Source organism: Palaemon carinicauda, chromosome 10 (genome assembly GCF_036898095.1).
Source record: "Palaemon carinicauda isolate YSFRI2023 chromosome 10, ASM3689809v2, whole genome shotgun sequence".
Classification (NCBI taxonomy): domain Eukaryota; kingdom Metazoa; phylum Arthropoda; class Malacostraca; order Decapoda; family Palaemonidae; genus Palaemon; species Palaemon carinicauda.
Window position 1 is genome coordinate 152,011,493 of NC_090734.1, and position 25,000 is coordinate 152,036,492.

At 35.6% G+C, this 25,000-nt stretch overlaps 1 protein-coding gene and 1 long non-coding RNA gene across 2 annotated transcripts in view; both read right to left on the minus strand.

Moving 5' to 3' along the window:
* The window catches only part of LOC137648868 (phosphatidylinositol 3,4,5-trisphosphate 3-phosphatase TPTE2-like), a 270,530-nt gene that overhangs the window by 168,764 nt on the left and 76,766 nt on the right, over positions 1-25,000 (minus strand). The gene's annotated exons all lie outside the window — the stretch shown is intronic.
* Positions 2,380-15,572, minus strand: LOC137648543 (uncharacterized). The gene is made up of 3 exons (XR_011045649.1): positions 15,286-15,572; positions 14,895-14,995; positions 2,380-6,782 (listed from the first exon to the last, which is right to left on the minus strand). It is a non-coding gene; the product is annotated as an uncharacterized lncRNA (long non-coding RNA).

Here is a 25,000-nt window from a genome sequence, read left to right on the forward strand (position 1 = left end):
TTTATGGTTTATAAAATATCCCCTACAACCAACCTATTATAAACCCTTTTCCTATAGTTTTTAAAATATCCTCTACAACTTAACATATTTTAAATCCTTCCTTTATAGTTTACATAATAACCTCTGTAAACCAACCAATTATTACAAACCTTTCCCCTATCGTTAACACAATAAACTCAACAAACCAAACTATTACAAACCCTTCCTCTATCGCTAACACAATAAGCTCAGCAACCCTACCCATTATCAACCGCATATCTCAAAGCACATCACGGCAAGATTATCCCTTACAATCCCCATACCCCTACTGTAACCCATCTCTTTATAATCCCTGATACATCTTCCACAACCCTTTAAAGGCTTAAAGGTCGCTCATGAATGGCAAAGGCAAGGGACACTGACATCGCTCTATCAAGCAGGACAATGCCCAAGAGACTGACCATATATATATATATATATATATATATATTTATATATATTTATACATATATATTTATATATATTATATATATATATATATATATATATATGTATATATATGATAAGCGCCCAGGCCCCTTCTCCACCTAAGGCAGGACCAAGAAGGGCCAGGCAATGATTGGTGATCACTCAGCAGATATACTTACAGGCTCCCCCAAACCCCCGATCCTTAGCTCACAAGGAAGGCGATGTTGCAGCGACCAAAGGAAGAAACGAGTTTGAGCGGGACTCGAACCCCTGTCTGGCGTTCACCAATCAGGAACGTTACCACATCGGCCACCACAACCCTGTAATCTAAATACTCTTTCGACAAACAGCCGAACCCCTCCCCCCCCCCCTCTCCTTCAACGCTGCCATTTGCACCCCTTGCCTCCCTTACTTCTCTTCCCCTCCCCCCCCTCATCCAACCTCCCAGCAATATTCAATACTTATAAATAAATGACAAATACCAAGGGATGACATATAGGTATTCCAGTTCCGGTTTTCGGGGGCTAAAAGAAAGAAGTAACAGTTCCAGGAACATTGACGTGGAATCAATTACCAATAATCTTCGGTTCCTGAATTAGTCGGAATCAGTAGGGAATATTAAGCGGAGAAAAGGTAAAGTAATTCAGAGCAAAGTAATTAAAAGCAACTGAGGTGTTCTTATTGGCAATTTAAAAGAAAAAAATATTTCCAACAAGAAATTGCTCAAAGTAAAAATTTAGTATTCAAGAAATTATGAAAATTTAAATTAAATAAAAGCTGTAATGATATATCAATATATATAATGCAATTAATAAATACATATAATATACAGCATATAATGATATATCCGATATTAACCTAGAATTGTTTAAGGAGGCTAAATTAGTCGGAATCAGAAAGGAATATTGAACCGAGAAAAGGTAAAGTAATTCAGACCAAAGTAATTCAAAGACACTACTTTTCCAATTAGGGCTGTAGTGTAGCAAGTAATGATAATATCATGCTATTCTTATTTCCACTCTATATCCATTTAGTAATCGTTTTTTATTTCACAAGTTTAGTAGATTTGAGTCTTTCAGTCGAGAAACATGCCAAGCGCCATTTTTAAAAAGTGTCAGAAATCGCGATTGAAAATTGCCAATTTTCAAATTATTTATATTATTATTATCATTATTATTTTAATTATTATCAATATAATAATATTAATAATAATAATAATAATTATTATTATTATTATTATTATTATTATTATTTTTCAATCGCAATTTCTGACACTTTTTAAAAATGGCGCTTGGCATGTTTCTCGACTGAAAGACTCATTTATTAATGATCTAGTTATGCAATACACCTTACATTTTCTTACATAATCTAGTGGTACCATTTTCAAATTATTACAGCATTTTAAATTAGTAACACAGAGTGGAGGACCAAGGTACAAAGGCTATGGGACTGTCCACGACTAGAAGAGCTGTACCATAGCTAAAGATTCTCCTCTACCCTTACCAAGGGAAAAGTAGCCACTGATAAAATTACACTGTACAGTCACTGCTTATTGGCAACCTAAAAATAAAAAACACTACTTCCTATAAGAAATTAGTCGCAGTAATTATTTTGTATTCAAGAAATTAGGAAAATTTAAATGAATTAAAAGATGTAATGATATATTAATATTTGTAATACAATTAACATACTGTATATCATTCATTATATAGTATATAATGATATATGATATATTAACCTAGAATTGTTTAAGGAGGTTAGATGAATTTTAAAAATGGAAAAATAATATGGAAGTACTTTTAAACGGATGATAAATATATATAGCATAAGATAAAAAAGAATAAAAACCCTTCTGATAAACGAAAAGTTTATTAAACAAAAGTTGATACAGATCCTTAAAGAATACTAAAAAAGATAATGAACTTTCTAGCGTTAATAATACTGATATAAAATAATTGAAAAAGGCACACAAAAATAACTGAAAAAAAATATTACATGGTTACTAACAATAATTCCCGTAAGATAAGATTACGCAATACTAAAATAACAGCTAAAATGTTCATTGTTGCATTTAGAATGACAAAAATCAAGATAAAAAAGACAATGAAACCAAATATTTTTGGATAAATTCATATCAAACAAAATTGGGAAAAAATACTTGTCGAGGGTAACTGATTTAATTACTATTTAAACAGTAAACAAGACAAATATATAAACGACAGGAGCCATGCAACAACAGAGAGAGAGAGAGAGAGAGAGAGAGAGAGAGAGAGAGAGAGAGAGAGGTGCAAACCACAGAAACCACGAAACAATAGAGAAACCCCGAAACAAGAGAGAGAGAGAGAGAGAGAGAGAGAGAGAGAGAGAGAGAGATGTAAACCACAGAAACAATAGAGAAACCACGAAACAGAGAGAGAGAGAGAGAGAGAGAGAGAGAGAGAGAGAGGTGCAAACCAGAGAGACCATGAAACAATGTGGCGGGATGTTGCAAAACAACCCCCACACCCTTGATCACACTAACTGACAAATGTCTCCTCAACACATACTTTCCCCTTACGTTATCATAAACTGGACTCTTAGACTCTTATCATCATCATCATACGAAATCGTAATTCACAGGCCTAGGTCATCAACAGTTCAGCAATCCAATAAAACAGTCCAAACAAAATCGTAATACAGGCCAAGTCATCAACAATACTGTCAATACATCCACTTAATGAAAAACTTTGGTCTCTCCAAAGGAGGAATCACGGCCTGCCAAAATAAAAAAGAAAAACACTTACGAACACTCCTAACTAACTTAACTATCGCACTATAATCAAAGATAAATAATAAATTGTTCCTATCATTCACAATCACTACAAGCAAAGATAAACAAAACTGTACTTACTTAGAAAACCAATCAACACTTTCAACGCTGGTAAGAAAAATATATATAATCCAGCGTTCACACAACTGCCTTAAGCTGCAGTCAAATAAAAAAAGCATTCGCTCCGAAACATTCACCACTGTCGTAACCTAACTAAAAACATAAACAAACAATCTCATTTGTACCAACAGTCTTTCCAACTACAAACAATCATTCGCTAACTACCTCTCTCTCTCTCTCTCTCTCTCTCTCTCTCTCTCTCTCTCTCTCTCTCTCTCAGGATTTGGCAAAAACAAAAATTAAAATAAAGCAAAAATAAATCCTCCACATTCCTCCCCCCTTACTTTGCCAAATCCTTCTCACACAACACTTACATTATTTTTTTCATAACCCAGTCGCAGTCGGGAACGGGACCTCTACTCCAATTAACTGGGCCTCTATACACTCTCATTCACTTCTTCCTTATCACAATCATTCGCTACATTAACACTATTCTTATCTAAATCCCTATCATCTAATATATCATGTACAATCCCATCTACCTCGTTCTCGTTTGGCCCTATAATTACACTCATTTCTGTAAACAGTTCATCCATTTCATCAAAAACATTCTCAACTTTAGCAAAAGATTCATTCATGCTACTTATCAGTCTCCTGTCTCTCATTCTTGCATTATTCATTTTTTCTTTTACATCATCTAACGAAAAGCCACACACACTATAAGTATCATTCATACTCAGCCACGTTTCATCTGTATTAATACATTTATCCGCCACACTCACTTGTACATTTACACCCCTGTCATACTTATTCGTATTCTTACCTATACCTATAAATTTCCCTTGCACTTTCTCCTCACTTAAAACTTTCAAACGCCTCTTTTTCCTATATTCAACTAACACTAATTGTTTATTTTCCAGCCCTAATTTCTCATGCATACTAGGTTCATACTTGCTCATTTCCAACAAATTACTCATCCCATTCTCACAAACATTGATCCTATTCCTTCCACACACACAGGAGGACTCACCCAGCTGAACCCTCTTACACTCTAGTTTCCCGAACATCCTGGCTGACTTACTCCCTTCTTCCTACATACCCTAGCTACATGCCCATCTGCACCACATTCAGTACACTTACCCCGCGGCTCCTTGCACATTCTAGCATAATGACCATCCTTACCACAATTACCACAAATCACATTCATACAATTACTACGACATCCACTCGCTACATGCCCAGTCATACCACACCGATAACATTTTACCCCTTTCTCTTTCTTACACTCGCTAATTCTATGCCCTACCTCACCACATCAAGCACCTAGAGCCCATCTACATTCATTCTTCTTATGTCCTATTTTCCCACACCTATAACACTTTTCATTACGGACACGACTATCTGACATACCTCGATGTGCACTCACACTCCTATCCCTATTGCACCAATTACCCTGCCTAAATCCTTCATTTGTCCTTACAGGTATTCCCACATTACTCGCCCTAAGACTCCTATCTACTACACTATCAGCTACCCTCATCGGTCCTCTCATAACAGCATCTCTAAAACTAAAATTCTGGCACACTTTCCTCCATTCCACTTCTTACACTGACAGATTTACTTTCTTTCATACATCTATCTAACTCGTAATCCTTAACTATCTCTAAGATATCATCCCATGTCAATCTTTCTTTCAGCCACCTCATTTTCTCCTTCCGTTTCAAATAAACAAACTCAGCAACATTTTCGGGGACAGTAGCCAAAAACTTCCTCATTAACTCCTTATTCTCATTTATACCTTCATCCCCATACTTCTTCCTAGCTAAAGTTTCCAACCTACGTACATACATCGATATCGCTTCTCCTGCATTCATCCGTGCTTCATCAAAATCATTCTTACGCTTATACTTAACACTCCCTTTTATACGTTTTACCTGCTCAATTATTCCCTTTTTCACACTTTCATAATCAACGTCCCCTACACTCATTATCACTCCATACACTGTCAACAAATACCCAGTCAAATATTCTCCTAACTCCCTAGCCCAAACTCTTTTACTATCACCATACTTATCCTGACAATACCTCTCATACTCCTTGAAAAAATCATATACATCCCTACTGCTATGCTCACTGAATCTTTCACACCAAAGTTCCCCTCTAATAAACACAGTCTTACACACATCACGTTCATTCTCACTGCTATCATCACTGCTACCTTCCTTCTTGTTTCCTACTTCCTTGCTAGAATATAAGGAATCTACTTCCACAGTCTTAAACCTACCCTTGATCATACTCTTCCTAGCCCTTTTCTTACTCGCCACTTTAACCCATTCACGATCGTCCTTGCTATCAGCCTGATACTTTTTCTTCCCTTTCTTCACATCAATTTTACCTTTCTTCTCATGATTCCTATCACATTTCTGTTCATCCTTACTATATATGCCTTATTCCCTTATCTTCAATCTCACTATCACTATTACTATCACTATCACTTCCTTTCCCATTATCACTAACCTTAGCCTTCTCATCCACTATCAACCCATAACCCGAAGCTGAGGACACTCCTCCGACTGCACCTTCGCCCATTATAGTTTTCATCATCCCCATGACTTGCCCCATCATAGCTTCCAATCGGTTCTCCATTCGTTCCTCATTCTCTTTCATCCTCATCTCAACACGTTCTTCCACTCTCTCTACAGTTCCCTTCAACTCCCTAAGCTCTTTCTGCATCGCCTCATTCTCACAGTTCAAAAATTCATTCTCTACAAGCAACCTCTCTTTCTCAACTATCAACGACTGCACCCGTTCTTGATAATGCCGCAATTTCTCCTCCAAAGCCTTTAATTTACCTTCCATTTTTCTTCAACCTTGATCTAATTTCTTATCCTATCAGTCCTTCGTCAAAGAGTCCAGCTTCAATCCCACCTCGGCAGTCCCTGTTCGGGCGCCAAAATAATGTGGCGGGATGTTGCAAAACAACCCCCACACCCTTGATCACACTAACTGACAAATGTCTCCTCAACACATACGTTATCATAAACTGGACTCCTAGACAAAAGGACAAACAAAACAAAACATACCCTTAATACTATATTTCTTGAAACTAAAACGCTCAACATAAATAATCCACAATCAAATTATCAACACTTAACTATATAATAACTATACCATTCCAATAAATCACCCAAAAACCTAACAAACTTCAAATTAAACTTCACACCAAATATACAATAACCACCATTCAAATAATCAGCAAAACCCCTAACAAAACTTAAATCAACCGCACACCAATGCCCAAATAAATATCTGTGTTCATATATATTTTATAGACACCAACACTGTCTATATAACCAGAAGACTGTCTTAAATATCCTTAACAGCCTTAACTCATCGGGGTCATGGGTGTCATCGTTGTGGTCAAATTCACTTGCAAAACTTGTCTCTCCAAAGGAGGAATCACGGCCTGTCAAAATAAAAAAGAAAAACACTTACGAACACTCCTAACTAACTTAACTATCGCACTATAATCAAAGATAATTAATAAATTGTTCCTATCATTCACCATCACGACAAGAAAATATAAACAAAACTGTACTTACTTAGAAAACCAATCAACAATTTCAACGCTGGTAAGAAAAATATATATAATCCAGCGTTAACTCAACTGCCTTAAGCTGCAGTCAAATAAAAAAGCGTTCGCTCCGAAACATTCACCACTGTCGTAACCTAACTAAAAACATAAACAAACAATCTCATTTGTACCAACAGTCTTTCCAACTACAAACAATCATTCGCTAACTACCTCTCTCTCTCTCTCTCTCTCTCTCTCTCTCTCTCTCTCTCGTTTCGTGGTTTCTCCTGAGAGAGAGAGAGAGAGAGAGAGAGAGAGAGAGAGAGAGAGAGAGAGAGAGAGAGAGAGAGAGCACCCAGTCGACTGAAAAAAAAACACTCGGAGCTTAGTACTGTCTGGCGTTCTTATTATCTTCTTTTTATAGAGATATTTGGATGGTGTGTTAGGGTGGTTCTCTGGCATCTCCTAGCATCTCTTTGCCAAAATTTACACCAAGGCACGAAAACTGGGAAATTTCTGACGAAGTAACTATTTCTACCGCAGTATATTTTACAATATAATCAGCATTTGTTACTACATTTACGAGATAAATCAAATATTGATGTCTTAATAGGCACCAATAACCAATACTGGTATAAAAAAAATTCACGATGTGATCAGTATTGGTAGCAATATTTCCATAAAAAAACTGCAATTATGTAAATTTTTCGACAACCACACTGTTAAGAATTTACCGTAAAAAAACGGCAAAAATCCTGCGATATATGTTCCCAGGCATTTACCGTCTTAAAAGCGGATATTTTGACGTAAAGGAGTGATAGTACGGTCAGCAATCCGTATAAGATAATAACAAAGTATAGAAAATTACAGTCGCCTTTGTTTTACTGGAATACGGGTGCGAACAGTATATATTACGGAGAATTTCCGATTAGAAGTTCAGTTTTTTTAACAGTGTAAGCAATGCCAGTTACAAGTTTTTTCACAATGAAAAAACTCTTTTAGCTGATATTGGCTATTCTATGCAAAAATTTATAAAAAAAAAAAAAAAATTCTACGCAAATGTTGCAACAAATACTGATCACGTGGTGAATTTCTTTTGCAGTAGTATTGGTCATTGGTGCCAATTCCAAACTAACCTCTGCCAGTTACAATGAAACATATACGGACCTCAAGGTAGAATTTTGATAACTCTGACAATCAAGTCTTGACTTCAAATCTTGTATCGGATTATAAACACAAATAGTGTCTACTTAGAATGTAATCTGACGAGAATATGGCACCTGTTGCTAAGAAACATGCTCCCTTACTGCATGATACAACAATAACTACAACATGAAAGACATTAATATGAATAAATATTCAACAATATCTACATTAATGTGTTGCATTAAGCATATACTATACAGGCAGGATACTAAAGAACTCTCAAATAATGACACTCAAGCAGAGTCTCTCTCTCTCTCTCTCTCTCTCTCTCTCTCTCTCTCTCCCCTTTAACGTTCGCTTCAAATAATGGTCGAAACTACGGTAGGTCAGAGAAAATAAAATAAAACATACGTGAATACGATGACCCAAATAGTCCTATTTATTTGGAATCGAAAATATTCCACATAAAAAATGAAGAATTTTTATTATCAATTCGTATTCATTTATACAATATAGAGTTTTATTTCCTTTGCTTGTATAATGGGTGACACTGATAACAAAAAAATATCATCAGCTAATCTAAATAAATATATTTAAACAACAAGATAATTCCACTTTATATTTATCAGCAAGGGCGTAGGCTACATGTGTATGGAATTAGATGCATACATTAACATAAACAAATACGTTAATGCATTAAACGGGAAAATTTCGTACACCTGCCCGTAAGCAAGTACTAGAACATTATGTATGCATGTATGTATGTATTTTTATTATTACTAGCTAAGCTAAAACCCTAGTTGGAAAAGCAGGAGGCTATAAGCCCAAGGGCTCGAACAATGAAACAGTGGTTGTTGTGGCCTGATTGGTAACGTCTCTGCTTGGTGATCGCCAGTCGGGGGTTCGAGTCCCGCTCAAACTCGTTAGTGCTATTAGTGTCTGCAACCTTACCATCCTTGCGAGCTAAGGTTGGGGGTTTGGGGGAGCCTATAGGTCTATCTACTGAGTCATCAGCAGCCACTGCCTGGCCCTCCCTGGTCCTAGCTTGGGAGGAGAGGAGGCTTGGGCGCTGATCATATAATATAGGGTCAGTCTCTAGGGCATTGTCCTACTTGCTAGGGCAATATCACTGTCCCTTGCCTCTGCCATTCATGAGCGACCTTTATTATTATTATTATTATTACTATCCAAGCTACAACCCTAGTTGGAAAAGCAAGATGCTATAAGCCCAGGGGCTCACACAGGGAAAAATAGCCCAGTGAGGAAAGGAAATAAATAAATGAAGAGAACAAATTAACAATAAATCATTCTAAAAACAGTAACAATGTCAAAACAGACATGTCATATATAAACTATTAACAGCATCAAAAACAAATATGTCATAAATAAACTATAAAAAGACTCATGTCCGCCTGGTCAACAAAAAAGCATTTGCTCCAACTCTGAACTTTTGAAGTTCTACTGATTCAACCACCCGATTAGGAAGATCATTCCACAACTTGGTAACAGCTGGAATAAAACTTCTAGAGTACTGCGTAGTATTGAGCCTCGTGATGGAGAAGGCCTGGCTATTAGAATTAACTGCCTGCCTAGTATTACGAACAGGATAGAATTGTCCAGGGAGATCTGAATGTAAAGGATGGTCAGAGTTGTGAAAAATCTTATGCAACATGCATAATGAACTAATTGAACGACGGTGCCAGAGATTAATATCTAGATCAGGAATAAGAAATTTAATAGACCGTAAGTTTCTGTCCAACAAATTAAGATGAGAATCAGCAGCTGAAGACCAAACAGGAGAACAATACTCAAAACAAGGTAGAATGAAAGAATTAAAACACTTCTTCAGAATAGACTGATCACCGAAAATCTTGAAAGACTTTCTCAATAAGCCTATTTTTTTGTGCAATTGAAGAAGACAGAGACCTTATATGTTTCTCAAAAGTAAATTTACTGTCGAGAATCACACCTAAAATTTTGAAAGAGTCATACATATTTAAAGAAACATTATCAATACTGAGATCCGGATGTTGAGGAGCCACCGTCCTTGACCTACTTACAATCATACTTTGAGTTTTGTTAGGATTCAACTTCATACCCCATAATTTGCACCATGCACTAATTCTAGCTAAATCTCTATTAAGAGATTCACCAACCCTAGATCTACATTCAGGGGATGGAATTGATGCAAAGAGAGTAGCATCATCTGCATATGCAACAAGCTTGTTTTCTAGGCCAAACCACATGTCATGTGTACATAGTATGAAAAGTAATGGGCCAAGAACACTACCCTGTGGAACACCGGATATCACATTCCTATAATCACTATGGTGCCCATCAACAACAACTCTTTGAGATCTATTACTTGAAAAATCAATAATAATGCTAAGAAACCACCCACCCACTCCCAACTGTTTCAGTTTGAAAACAAGGGCCTCATGATTAACACGGTCAAAGGCAGCACTAAAATCAAGGCCAATCATACGAACTTCCCGACCACAATCAAGGGATTTCTGTACAGCATTGGAGATTGTAAGAAGGGCATCACATGCTCCAAGGCCTTTACGAAAACCAAATTGCAAACTAGGGAGTAGATGATTACCTTCAGCAAACCTATTAAGACGTTTTGCCAGAAGACGTTCAAAAACTTTAGATAATATAGGAGTATGGAAATTGGGCGGTAATCAGTGGGACTTGAGCTACCACAAACACATTTACATAGAGGAGTAACATTACCAATTCTCCAACTAGTGCTAAAAGCTCCTCTTCTTGCTAACTTGCGCAAAATAACAGATAACTTTGGAGCTAAGAAATCTGCTGTCTTTATAAAAAACAAAGGAAAAATACCATTTGGGTCTACACCTCCATAAGCATCAAGGTCCATCAACAGAGCTTTAATCTCACGAGATCGAAAAGCTAAACTAGTTAGTTTAGCCTCAGGAAAACAGGAATGAGGAAGTTCAAGTTTTTCATTACTCTGTTTACTGTCATAAACATCAGCCAAAAGGGTTGCCTTTTCCTTTGGACAGTGAGTGACTGAGCCATCTGGTTTAAGTAAAGGAGGAACTGTTGCATCTACACCAAAGAGCGCAGATTTAAGGGTAGACCACCATTTATGTTCCTGAGTTGTACCAGAAAGTGTTTCTTTTATGGTTAAATTGTACTCCTTTTCAGTTGAGGCATAAACTCTCTGAGCAAAAGCTCGAAGCTGAGTATAGTTGTTCCAGGTCAAATCTGATCTGTTCCCCTTCCAAAGATGATAGGCCTCCTGTTTCTCCAAATAAGCACGTCTACAATCATCATTGAACCACGGTTTGTCCTTCACTCGGTACCTTAGCACACGAGAAGGGATACGCCTATCAATTATGTTGACTAGATTCTCATTCAAAGGGACAACAGGATCTACACTATTATATAATTGTGACCAATTCAAGCACAAAAGATCATGTAACATCCCATTCCAGTCTGCTTGGGATTTCATATAAATTTTACAAGAATATGATATATCAGGGACAGGCTGCTCAGTCTTCACTAATAATGAAATCAAGGCATGATCAGATGTCCCGACTGGAGAACCAACCTTACTAGTTATAACGCCAGGGGAGTCAGTGTATAGAGGTCCAAGCAATTACCAGACCTGTGAGTAGCTTCATTTATGATTTGCTCACAGCCTGATTCAGAGGCAAAGTCTAAAGCTCTTAAGCCATGGCAATCGGTAGGAGAGATAGAACTTAACCACTCCCTATGGTGAGCATTAAAATCACCAACAAAGACAAAAGAAGCCTTTCTATCATCTTCTTGTATCTTAGCCATAATGGTAAGAAGACAATCGAAGATAGAATCATCTATGTCTGGATTCCGGTAGATCGAACACAAATAAAAGTTGTTATGCCTGCCACAAACTTTTATTACCTGAATCTCATGACATCCACATTGATAGCAGGACTTATGAGAAGCAGGGTACTCGGTCCTAATATACACCGCCATTCCCCTGGCCCTAGGGATGGCATCACGTTTCAACATTATTGGCTTCTTAAAACCAGTTATAAGGAGCTCAGATGAGTGCCTCATATTAGAAACCAAAGTTTCTGAGCACAAAAGAATATCATATTGTCTGGACGCAACTGTAAGGTCTTGGATATTTGCATGAAGACCACGAATATTGCAATACAGAAGACGACATTGACGAAATGTAGGACGTACTGGTCCCGGATTTCGCTCAATGTCTCCAGACAGCATAAGAATTAATAGAAATAAAAAAGAGACAGCATACTTAAAAACTAGATTAACAAGAATTCTAACAAAAACAATACGTACAGAATTATAAACAAAGTGATTGATGATACCCATAGACTATAGTAAAAAGTCGGAAAAACTGGTCAACATGGAGGAGCCGATACACCATGCAAGGCTAAATACCCTCCAGGATAGCCACTTCAACTGAAGGGAGGACAGTAAGGATGGTTTTGAGAAGAAAAATAATCAGAAAAAGGAAAAGACAACCTCTTGATAAACCACCAGGCATCCATGGCCATTCTATTAAGCCTGCCCAACACACCATTTCAAAAAAAGGAGGAAGAAAAAAAAATAAGATAGAATAGTGTGCCTGAGTGTACCCTCAAGCAAGAGAACTCCAACCCAAGACAGTGGAAGACCATGGTACAGAGGCTATGGCGCTACCCAAGACTAGAGAACAGTGGTTTAATTTTGGAGTGTCCTTCTCCTAGAAGAGCTGCTTACCACAGCTAAAGAGTCTCTTCTATCCTTACCAAGAGGAAAGTACACCTTTAAAAAGCGCAGGGAAGACAGGATATAAGGAAACAGATACAATAGTGGAAAACAAAGGTATGGAAGCTATGTCACCACCAAAGACTTGAAATAAATGGTTTGATTATGAAGTGTCCTTGAAGAGCTGCTTACCATAATTAAAGAGTCTCTTCAACCCACACCAAGTGGAAGGTAGCCATTGAACAATTTCAGTGCGGTAGTTAATCCCATGAGTGAAAAAATTTTTTTTTGGTAATCTTAGTGTTTTCCGGTATATGAGGAAAGAGGACAATGTATAAAGAGTATGGCAGACTATTCGGTGTATGTTTAGGCAGAAGAAAAATGAGTCGTAACCAGAGAGGGATTTCATGCTGCACTATTTGGCCAGTCAAAGGACCCAATAACACTTAAGCGGTAGTATCTCGACGGGTGGCCGGTGCCTATATAATGTATATATACGCATATGAGCGTATATATACCTATAAACACACACACACACACATATATATATATATATATATATATATATATATATATACAGAGAGAGAGAGAGAGAGAGAGAGAGAGAGAGAGAGAGAGAGAGAGAGAAGATTTGATAGCAGTTAATGATTTAGAATTAAATATACATAAACCGGTAACAAAAAATATCTGGGCAACGCTAAGAAAAAGACTTGCAACTTTTTAAAACTATTACCAAAAAATCAGATCTGCATTGGATGCATCCGACACAAACTAATGGAAAATACTGCGAATATATTCTCCATAAAATACCATAAATTCCTTGAAAACATCTTCCTGATTATACTGCCGACCCGATGAGAGAGAGAGAGAGAGAGAGAGAGAGAGAGAGAGAGAGAGAGAGAGAGAGAAAGAGAGAGAGAGAGAGATTGGAAGATGAGGCACACTAGATATACAGTATAATACTCAATAAAGATATTAAGAGAATCAATACTATCAGCCAACAGGACATTATAAAAAGGACAATAAAAACGAAGAATTAATTACCCTGGTTCCATGGAACTGCCTGGAAACAGTCTGGAAGGCTTAGCAGGCGCTCCAACCTGTATTTACTCGTTACTTCAGAAAACTGGCAACGAACCTCTTAGGTCTCATTTCTTTCCTTTAAAATAAGTTTGTCTTACTAAGTAAATAGTGGGAACTTCCAAGACTGAACCAGGAATACTTATGAGGGTAAGGAGACAAGACAGTATATATATATATATATATATATATATATATATATATATATATATATATATATATATATATATATATATATATTAAAAATTCGGTACGCAACCCGTCAAAAACGCCAGCAAAATACTTACATATGACCACATACACAGATCCAACTCTTCCCACCCTCTCTCATCAGGGCATAAATACTCTCTCTCTCTCTCTCTCTCTCTCTCTCTCTCTCTCTCTCTCTCTCTCTCTCTCTCTCTTCCACAGTGATAGGGAGATACCGAGTAGTTATCCGTCTGGCAATGGCGCTTGGCGTATCCGGATATATGTATGTATGTATGTATGTATGTATATATATACAAATAAATTTATATATATATATATATATATATATATATATATATATATATATATGTATACATATATATATATATATATATATATGTATACATATATATATATATATATATATATATATATATGTGTGTGTGTGTGTGTGTTTTTGTGGTTTTCTGGGCAGGATCTAACTTTAGGTCTTCCACCAAGGCCGCATACATCTTACTGTAGGCCACAAGATTTAGAACTTGTGGTTTGTGTGATCAGGCCAGCGGAATTCATATCGGCGATATTTGCTCTTAAAGGACTCGAACTTCGGTTACTCAAATTTGTATTTCTAGCCTAATTTAAACGTCTTCCTACACTAGCACTTCGCGACCGTCTGTCTGCAGTATTGATATTGTGTAAGTCTTTGGAAAATATAAAAACTCCGCACACTTAAAAAAAAAAAGAAAAATTAAAACACACCAAAATTTTCTTACGAGAGACAAATGCCCTAACTTCCTATTCTATAGAGAGACAGTATTTATACAAAACAAGAGAGCGAACGAAAACATGAAAACTACTCACTTATCCATTGGTTCAGGAATCCTTCCTTTTTGTTCCCTCTATTTTTCTTAAGATTAGGTTTTGTCTTTCTTCGACACTTAAAAGGGGGTTTCAGCACTTATCTGAAATAGTATTAGTTCAAACTTAATATAACACGGCACAGTATCCCTTAACGATGCCACAATTTGCGATGATGTCCTTGATTTTTCTTGCAATAAATCTTCTTAATTAGTCTAGTATCTCACCTTTAGTTTAATATTAATTGAATTTCTCTCAGGAGTTTACATAAGCAAAGTTACGTGGGTGAGGGATACGAATGCTGGTTTCTTTCTTTACTAGACATAAAAAGGGGTTTGAACAGGCACTTACAAGCAGTCAAAAAATAAAAGCGTGGTTTTACATCAACACTTACTGATGAATTCAGACGTCGTGTCAATGCCTGAAGAGTTTGATGAATCCTGGTTTAGGTAGGCCTACCGAAGTATGAGCCTTCGTCAGGTGTTGGGAAGGCTGCCGCGAAGTTCTAGACACGCCTTGGTCGCTCTGCCACGTGTTGTTCGTCAAGGAGACCCGGCAGGTTAAGTAGGTCTTTATGTGAGCGACTACGAGGAAGAGAGAGAGATGCCTTGTTGCCGTCTTCTCGTTGCTTATATATGGTCGTCTTGGGCGTGTCAAGCTATCCTTAATCACGTGACTTTTTCCCGGCTTACCTGTCGATCGGTGACTTGTTTACCAGGAAAGAACCCTGGAGTCAGCGAAATTATTTGAAAACATCCTACCTAACTCTCGATCACTCTCTCCTGTCTCTCCACAATTCTTTCTATATCTTTACAATTACTACTAACTGCATTTGTCTCCCTATTTCTTATTAGTTAATAAAACCCACAAATAAAGGCATCAATAATATACATAAACCTTCTGCATATGAAATTTATCCAAAAATAAGCATCTGTCTGACATATATATATATATATATATATATATATATATATATATATATATATATATATATATATATATATACATACATACACATACATGCATACATGTATCTCTCATATATATTAAGGAGCAAGTGTCCGGTTATATATATACATACATATATATATATATATATATATATATATATTCCAACATCATAATTTAAATAGCAAATACCACTACAGAACGAAACTGACAGAAAAATAGTTACTAGAATATATGATCCAAAAAAGTCTAAAACTAAATGTACCAGTAAAAATTAACTCTCTCTCTCTCTCTCTCTCTCTCTCTCTCTCTCTCTCTCTCTCTCTCTCTCTCTCTCTCTCTCTCTCTCTCTTCCCGAAAACGGCCCATTCTCTAACCCAGACAGCAAATATATGTTCACTTTCGGAAAAGGCCATTTTAGACAAGTTATTTAAAGCCTTTTCTTTTCGGCAAAACAGAGGAAGCCGAGAAAATGAACACGAATAATTGGCACAATAATACTAATTTTATCTTTTCCTTTTTGTTTTTCCTTCGAATAGAAGACTATATACATATATGTGTATGTATGTATATATATATATTTATATATATATATATATATATATATATATATATATATATATATATATATATATATATATATACACACACATAAGGTAATACTTTAATAGATTAACATTTACAGATGAAAGTTGTGTTTAGTGAATCATGATAGGAGATGCAGAAGATGATAGAAGATTTGAATAGAGAAAGTAGAAACGTAGTACTGAAAATGAATGGGAGTAATAATAAGATAATTGTTCAATGAAAATGCAGAGATGAAAAAATAAGTTTTGGATGAATATTTATGAATATACATACTTAGGGCAAACAGTAAGCATTTCCCAAGGACACGAGGCCGAAATTAAAAGAAGCATAAACATGTGATGGAGAGCATGGGGTACACACAATGAAATTATGAAAGGTATAATAGTACTTTCTCTAAAATGAAAAATATTTAATCACATGGTACTACCAAGAAACTATGAAAGTCTGCGGGTATGGACTGACATAGAAAGACCATACACAGACGCATGATTATATATATATATATATATATATATATATATATATATATATATATATATATATATATATATATATGTAAGTGTTTGTATGTATGTGTGTGTAACTACAGTATATATTTACAGGTCACTTTGACTGGTCGCACACAATAATAATAATAATAATAATAATAATAATAATAATAAAAGAATGTGTAAGCTGACGCAGGAAACAATAAGCTTCATGGAAATTTGACCCATTAAATATCTGGAGCGTTCACAGGCGACCCAGATATTTCATTTTCGTGCAATTTATCAGTGTTTTACAGACTCGTGTCCTTAGGAGATGAGGGAGGAGAAAGAAACGCTGACGATCTCTGCAGTATTATTGGGTTATAAGTCACGCCTTGATTGTAATGGTTATAAAACAATGGTTATAAAACAGGGATATAAGTCATCCGAATCCCTACTAAATTATTATAACATCATCATGATCGATGAATACATCTGTTAGAGATACAACTAATGTAACTACAACTGGTACAATTGCCATTAATTCTATGACTAACATGATCTTTACGAAAATTATGTTGAAGACTATCTTGCTGTTGACTAAAGCTACAGCCCTAGTTGGAAAACCAGTATGCTATAAGCCCATAGGCTCCAACAGGGAAAAATTGACCAGTGAGGAAAGGAAATAAGTGAATGAATAGAATACAAGAGAAGTAATGAACAATTAAAATATCATAATCTAAGAACAGTAACAACATTAAAATAAATCTTTCATATCTAAACTATAGAAAAGAGACTTTTGTCAGCCCGTTCAACATGAAAACATTCGCATTACGTTTGGACTTTTGAAGTTCCACCAATTCCACTACCTGACTAAGAAGATCATTCTATAACTTGGTCACAGCTGGAATAAAACTTCTAGAATATGTTGTGGTTTTATGAAAGTACTTTATTACTTTTAAGTTACATTTTTTATGGTTTAACTTTAGGTAAAAGTTTCAAAATATAAATTTATAGAGAAAAGAGTAGAAAAGACTTAAGCTATGGTAAGCAGCTCTTCTACGAGGACACTCCAAAATCAAACCATTATTCCCTAGTCTTGGGTAGTGTCATAGCCTCAGTACCATGGTCTTCCATTGTCATGGGTTAGAGATCACTTGCTTGAGGGTATTACTCGGGCACACTATTCCATCTTGTTTCTCTTCCTCTTATTAATTTGAAGTTTTTATTCACTTGTTATTTTCAAATTCTTATAGTTTATATATGAAAGATTTATTCTAACGTTATTGTTCTTAAACTTCTCTTGTAGTTTCTCCTTATTTGCTTTCCTCACTGGGCTATTTTCCCTGCTGGAGCCCTTGGGCTTATAGCCTCCTGCTTTTCCAGCTAGGGTTGTAGCTTAGGAAGTAATAATAATAATAATAATAATAATAATAATAATAATAATAATAATAATACTGTGTAGTATTAAGCCTCGTGATGGAGAAGGCATGACTATTAGAATTACCTTCATACTTAATATTACGAACAGGATAGTACTGTCTAGGAAGATCTGAATGTAAAGGATGGTCAAAATTATGAAAAATCTTATGCAACATGCATAATGAACTAATCGAACGACGGTCCCAAAAATTAATATTTAGATCAAGAAATAAGAAACTTAATAGACCGTAAGCTCCTGTCCAACAAATTAAGTTGAGATTCAGCGGCTGAGGACCAGACAGAAGACCAATAATCGAAAGAATTAGAATACTTCTTCACAATAGATTGATCACCAAAAATCTTGAAAGACTTTCTCAATAAGACAATTTTTTGGTGCAAGTGAAGAAAAGACAGACTGGATATATTTCTCAAAAGTAAACTTGCCATCAAGAATCACTCCTAAAATTTTAAAAGACTTATACACAGTTAAAGAAACATTATCAATGCTGAGATCTGGATGTTGAGGAGCCACTGACCTCGATATACTCACAAACATACTTTGAATTTTGTTAGGGTTCAACTTCATGACTCATAATTTGCACCTTGCACTAATTTTAGCTAAATCTCTATTAAGGGATTCAACAACCCAAGGTCTACATCCAGGAGATGTAATTGGTGCAAAGAGAGTAGTATCATCTGCATATGCAACGAGCTTATTTTCTAGACCAAACCACATGGCATGCGTACTGTATATGGTATGAAAAGTAATGGGCCAAGAACATTACCTTGAGGAACACCAGATATCACATACCTATACTCACTATGGTGCCCATCAACAACTCTTCGCGATCTGTTATTAAAAAATTCAATAATGATGCTAAGAAAAGACCCACCCACCCTAAACTGTTTGAGTTTCAAAACAAAGGCCTCCTGATTAATACGGACAATGGCAGCACTAAAATGAAGGCCAATTATACGAACTCCTTGACCACAATCAAGAGATTTCTGTACAGCATTGGAGATTGTAAGAAGGGTATTACATGCTCCAAGGACTTTACGTACACCAAATTGCAAAATAGGGAACTGATGACTGCCTTCAGCAAACCTATTTAGATGTTTTGCCAAAAAGACGTTCAAAAATTTCAGATAATATGGGAGTTATGAAAATTGGAGGGTAATCAGCTAGAGTTGAGCTACCACAAACACATTTACATAATAGAGTAACATTACCAATTCTCCAAAAAGTGCTAAAAGAACCTCTTCTTGCTAACTTGCTGAAAATAAGATAAATTGGGGAGTAAGAAATCTTCAGTCTTCATAGTAAAGAAAAAACATAATTACAGTCAACACCTCTATAAGCATCAAGTTAGTTTATTCTCAGGAAAAAATCAATGAAGAAGACAAAGTTTCTCATTACTCTGCATACTGTCTAACACATCACCCAAAAGGGTTGCAGGTTTAAGGGTAGTCCACCACTTATGTTCCTGGGTTGTACCAGAAAGTTTCTTTTATGGTTAAATTGAAATCCTTTTCAGTTGAAGCATAAACTCTCTGAGCAACAATAAAAACAACCTTGGCAAAAAAAAAAGAGAGAAAAAAGTTAGCTCGAAAAATTACCTTACCAGCCTCAGATAAATCATCAGAAATTTTTAGGAAGAGTAAGTGTCTGTTCAGGGACAAAAAAAGACCTTAATAAATTACTCTAATGGGAAAGGCCATGCAAAAGCACTTTAGTCTTGAGAAAAGGGTCTTGCAAGGCGATATTAATCTATCGACAAATGTCGAGCTAGGTCATATTAACAGAAAAAGTACCTTAAGTGCAATATTATCTAGCAACATAGGTCAAATAAGACCAAGTCGGGTCCAGACCAGGAATGGGGAACCCTTTTTGGGATGAAGGCCATATTGCAATTCCTCAAAGCTCATTAAGGCCGCATAGAATTCTCTTGGTTATTTTATCCTCCAAGTAATGTATTAGTAATCTTAAGAAAGAGTAACAGGTTTATAGAAATTTAAAGCATTACATTTTCAAATATTCGAATTAAGTACTTTTTATTCAAGTTATCAGTAAATGAATTATATTGAAAGCTAAATTTTAAAATATTTAATTCAAGTTTGGGTTGTTTTCAAACTACCGTAAGTAAATGAATAATATCGAAAGCATGTCATTTTCAAATTATTTTAGTTAAGCTAGTAGGTTCTTTGTATTAAAGTGAAAAGTAAAATAATATTAATCTTTTGGAAAAGATAACTTGTAAATATCAGCAAGATAACCTTCTCAAAAAATTTATATTAGCAAGTAGGTACCCTTTATACAACATTTCAATAATTCAACTTTCCAGTGAAAAAAAAAATGTATCTGTTTAAACATATTTAACTGTTTTCATTGAAAAAAAATATATATATTTGCTTTCTTAAGATGTTCAATAAATCCCTAGTTTTTAGCCATCATAGCTGGAACACTATTAGTGCATAACGTATCATAATAAGGAAGTAAAACAGTCCTACTTTGTGACATTGCTTATTGAAGTTGTTAAAATGTCTGTTCTTCGTGTCCTTCCGTTAATGTTACCTAAGGGAAGTTGTTTTTCATACAATTAAAACTCATCAGTGAAAGCACAAATAAAATATTTCTATGCCAAAAATCTGTAATCTGTTGACTCATCTAAAACTAACATAGATCACAGTGAGGAGATGGACAAAACAGAACTCCTCGTCCATCATACGTTAAATCACTGCAACTAGCAATTTTTCCTTGTCAGCTACAACAGCTGTTGCAGCTGACAAGGAAAAGAATCCTAGTTGTAATAAGTTAGGATTCGTTAAGTTCAAGGAAAAACTGCTTCCATTCTCTTGGAGGTACATCACTAAACACAACTTCCCTATTGTCTGTTTGGACATATTTGTATGTGTGTACATACAGTATAATGATTTCAAACACACAATATTCAATGTCAAAGCAAAAATATACTATAAATACTGTACATATATCAAAGGCCGTAGAAGGCCACACTTGATGGTCTAGAAGGCCATATGCGGCCTTAAGGCCGCAGGTTCCCCATTCCTGGGTGAATTAATACTCAACTACATAAAAAAAAAAGAATATTTTCTTTAAGATGATGAGAGTATGCATGAGAGACAGCAGTGACACAGGTGGCACTTTGAAACTTACATTGGGTAAGTACATCTCCCATATATAATAAAGAGAAAGTGTCTGACTATATATATGTATGTATGTATGTATGTATGTATGTATGTATGTATGTATATATATATATATATATATATATATATATATATATATATATATATATATATATATATATATATGTATGTGTAAAATATGGATTTCCTGTCACGCTGAGTGGCTTGCCAAACGTATAATTACGCGGTCTCTCCCCATCCTTCGGGTATAGAGGAGAGGGAGTAGTCCTACCTTGGTGAGAGGGAGGCACCCCGAGAGGTACTTAGGAAAAGAGGAGGAAGTGGGAAGGGTTGAGTATGTGTGCGCGTGTGTGGATATCTATCTAAATAAATAGCCGTGATTTTTGACGGGTCGCGTACACTAATTTAATATGATATCCTGAATTTTTATCGTGTTCAACTGAACCGTCAGGAGGACGAAATGTCATCAGTGTCTCCATCGTAAAGCGATTTCAAAATCTCGATGTCGAGACGAACAAAAACAGCTGATGCTCCGAGAGAACTTAATACCTCAGTTGTGTCTCCATTCCGGCATCGATTGGGGAGTTTCAGCTTAAAAAAATGTCAAAAATTCTTTATATTGGATTAAACAATGTCACAAAGTGTTTAAATTGAATCCTTTGTATTATTGAAAAATTTTTAAAATTCTTTTTACTGGATTACACAATGTTAAAAAATTATTTGTATTGGATTACACAATGTTAAAAAATTATTTGTATTGGATTAAATGTTAGAAAATTATTTATATTGGATTAAACAATGTCACAAATTCTTTGTATTGGATTAAAAAATTTTAAAAATCCTTTGTATTGGTTTAAAAAATGTCCCAAATAATTTGTATTGTTTTAAAGAATGTTGAAAATTATTTGCATTGGATTAAACAATGTGAAATTTTTTATTGGATTAAAAAATGTTAAAAATTCCTCGTATTAGATTTGTATCGACATGGAAAATATAATGATTAAACTTATGTTGACTGACACAGGCCGTGGTCCGACTTTTGCGCGCAAGACAAATGAGCGCCGACAGTTGAGCGCCGACAATTGCGCGCGAGACAAATGCGCGCACTAACATTTGAGCGCCGACAATAGCGCGCACGAAATTTTAGAACAAAGACAAACACGCACACACATACACGTTCTGTGTAACTATTTATTATCTGTATCTATCTATCTAAATATCTATCTATGTCCCTCGATAACTGTTGTTCGGTTAGTAAAAAAAAAAATATTTACTTTGTAAAACTGGTTTTCAAATAATGTCATGTTATCGGTGTTTATTATCGTTAAAATTCCTTAAAATCTTTTGTTTACATCGTTAACTTGTTCGGTTATTATCGTTAACTTTCCTTTTGTGAACGTACCATTTGGTTATTAGTATATCTTTAAAATTATTTTTACGTTGGACATTTTAACAAAACTTTCTAAAAGAGAAATACCTTTGATTTATTTTATTTCAAAGTACCCTTGGTCTGGAGAAGGTAACATCATACAAAGGAAAAGATAATATATTGCACGAAGGCTACTGTTACAAACTTGACAGAGTGATGAAATAAAATAAGCACTGGATGGGAAATGGAACGTTCAAAATAGCTCCTCAGCTATTCTATCATAGAAATTTTAAGAATAGAACAAAATCACACCTCAACCAAATTGATCAGAATAAACTGGGTGGCATGAACCTGTAAAACACAAGAAATATGAACGAGTAAACAATGATATAATTAAAATTGTTAGTGGGTATTCTTCAAGAGAGCCATTAGATTATAATCTAATGGCTCTCTTGAAGAACGCAGATAATTATCTGCGTTCCATATTATATAATCTTTCCCCACAAAAGTAGCTATGTTCTATTTACAAATTGTTTTTATAGCAAATAAAGATTAAGATGGTTTTTTCTTCCTTTATATCCAAACGCTTGTAACAGTGAGTACTAAAGGTCTATAATGTCAATGCAAAAACATAAGGAGAGGATTGAATTTTCAAATTATGGCGCTCAAATGTCGGCGCTCAAATGTTAGTGCACGCATTTGTCTTGCGCTCAATTGTCGGTGCTCAACTGTCGGCGCTCATTTGTCTTGCGCTCAAAAGTCGGTGCACCGACACAGGCAGACTCTAAAATAAATACAATAACATCTGACTGTCATATCAACCAAATCAATGGCACAACGGTTCTAAAACACGTGAGCTCTAGCACGGCTACAACAGTTCGCTGATTCTTGGCTCTGTAGAACGAAGCAACAACACAGTGGCCTTGAAACAAAGAAATTAACACCATACGGGTTCTGGAACATAAGGAAAAGAAAGAGGCTTTTTATACAGCTACTTACAAATTAAGCTCTAACAACAGAGGACCATACAACAACAAGGATAAAAAGAAGTAAATGTCAATTGAGGTGGATATTTGGTCCAGAAAGAGAGAGAGAGAGAGAGAGAGAGAGAGAGAGAGAGAGAGAGAGAGAGTAGGTAGATAAACTTGGATTGTAGATCGTTGAACCATGTCATTGATAACAAAATAAATTAATTACCGTAACCTATTAACTAACTTGTAAATCAAGGAGTAAAAGAACAAATGAACCTTTGAAAAAAAGGAAAGAATACAACTAACCATTCTTTATCGCCTAATGTTTTGGTGGAAGAGGTTGCCTTTAACAGAAGGCACTGGAGAGGGCTCTTCAGGCAACCGACCCCTTAATGTAATGACGGTGGGAAAGAAGAAGAATTCTCGCCTAAAATAGCGAAGCCTTTAGGTATCTAAAAAAAAAAAATAGAGGACATTCTTTTCTGTCCATCTTTACAGCATATAAATCCAAGGACTGATATCCAGTGCTTCGTTCCTAACACCACTAGGTTCTGGAATACTTCATCAGTTTCCTTGATCTCCGCTTCCTTCATGGTTGGAACACACCTCGGTCTTGGTTTACTACGCCTTCCTGTTCCATTGAAATTACAATAGTTCATGAAAGGGGAGTTGTATTGTACGACAATGGAAAAATTTAAACATTATGGAACATATGAATAACTAATATTAGATGTGTGATGTATGAATCATTTTATTGATTTACTTTACTTTTACTTTTACTTTTAGGGGTTTATTTCTCGCCCTCCATCAGACATTAAGAGTCTGTTCAGGCGGGCCTTGGTGTGTAAAAATAATTTCTTTCCAGTTAATATTTTGCTCTGTATCTTTTCAGTTATCCGCTAGCATTTGCATTCAGGCTTAATAGTTTTCAGATCACTATTACAACAATTTCCAAAGAGATAAGTCTTCAGGTTTTTCTTGAAAGCTGCCACATTTTTACTATCCTTGACATCAAGTGGAAGGTCGTTAAAGAGTCTCGGTGCAGCATAACTGAACGTTCTTCCTCCTATTGCATGATTCACACTAATTTCGAATAGTCTATGTGGGTCATCAGCATGTCTAACTCTTAACAGCAGCGCTAGTAGCTTGAGGGTAAGGGACCAAGCAATCACGAAGATA